The sequence below is a fragment of the Haplochromis burtoni genome, unplaced genomic scaffold (genome assembly GCF_018398535.1).
Source record: "Haplochromis burtoni strain Fernald_Lab_line unplaced genomic scaffold, NCSU_Asbu1 Contig_2864, whole genome shotgun sequence".
Taxonomy (NCBI): Eukaryota; Metazoa; Chordata; class Actinopteri; order Cichliformes; family Cichlidae; genus Haplochromis; species Haplochromis burtoni.
Window position 1 is genome coordinate 8144 of NW_024585225.1, and position 1342 is coordinate 9485.

Below are 1342 nucleotides of genomic sequence, written 5' to 3' on the forward strand. Positions count from 1 at the left end.
GCTGGTCCTCTTTCATGTGCACCACCTTCCTATTGTTGTCAGACAGTTTAAGATTGCGGTGGACTGTGTTCACATCCACTGTCAGCCCACAGAAATCTAAAAGAACAAGGCAAACACTGTTACTACTGCAATAAACAATGAAACCTCAAATAAAACTAGGACAGCAAATGGCCTGTTGTCAACACACATTGTGGAATGTAATGTACTGGAGAATTAACTGGACATGAACAAATTTCTACAATACTTAACTGAAAAGTAGCCTAAAACAAACAAAATATGAAGATATAAAACTACACACCTGAACACTACTGAATCCACATCAAAGGATACACTATGAAACTTTCATAACACATGGGATCACATTGTGCTCTCTTATACCTGGCATTTTTTAATTGCTATAATAACTATAACTTATGATTTTATAAGCACTTTTCACTTTTTTCTTCTCTTGTGTTAGAAATGTGTGGTCCAAATTTCCTTTTAGGTGGTGTAAACATGAAAATCAATCGAACTGTAATAGCCTTCATCTTATGTCCTGCACATTTTTTGTTGGTCTCCCCAAAAAAACTCTAAATACTCAAGAACTGCCCCTCACTGGGCAAACAGTATCTTTGTTGCAAGCTGGGTCATCAATAGCACTTTTCTGCTCTTTTGAGAACTCAAAACATTTTATAACATGCCTCATTCCCGCTATGCACATTCATAAAGCACATTTTTCTATGCCTAGATGTGTTTTTTTCCTAATGTTTGTACACAGTCACACTCAGATGGATGCATCACAGAGCAACTTGTGGTTCAGTATTATCCCTAAGAATAATTTGACACGCAGATTGTAGTAGCTAGAGATCAAACCACCAACTTTCTGATTCATGGGTGATGTGCTACAGCCATGTGAAAGTGGATATTTAATATGTTGCTCTACTTTTATTGTCGTAGTATTATGTATTATTTTATTGTGTTAGCAAAATAACTCTACCTTCCAAGACACAAAGGAACGAGATGCATGTAATATATAAGCTGGAGTGGAGCAAATTGGATTTAAATATAAAGGAATTTGTTACATGACAGTAGGAACTAACATAAAACACACTTACATTTCTTTAGACCCGTTTTCATCCACTGGTCTCCATGAGGATCCATTCTGAAATTAGTAAAGACAAAGAAAAGCACAAATGCTTTTAGCTTAAAAAACCAGACGTTTTCAACTTTTTTCCTTCACAAAAGCAAAATATATTTTCATTATTATGGTATTTTTCCTGCACAAACTTGACTCTTTACCTAAGGGTGTCCAGTCTCCAGCAGGGATCCTCCCGTAGAGGAGACAGCAGCTTTATTCCTGAGT

The 1342-nt window shown here is 36.2% G+C and overlaps 1 long non-coding RNA gene across 1 annotated transcript; it reads right to left on the minus strand.

Moving 5' to 3' along the window:
• LOC121813830 lies at positions 1–1341 on the minus strand. The gene is made up of 3 exons (XR_006053905.1): positions 1279–1341; positions 1095–1141; positions 1–96 (listed from the first exon to the last, which is right to left on the minus strand). It is a non-coding gene; the product is annotated as an uncharacterized LOC121813830 (long non-coding RNA).
• Position 1342: the final 1 nt, after the last annotated feature.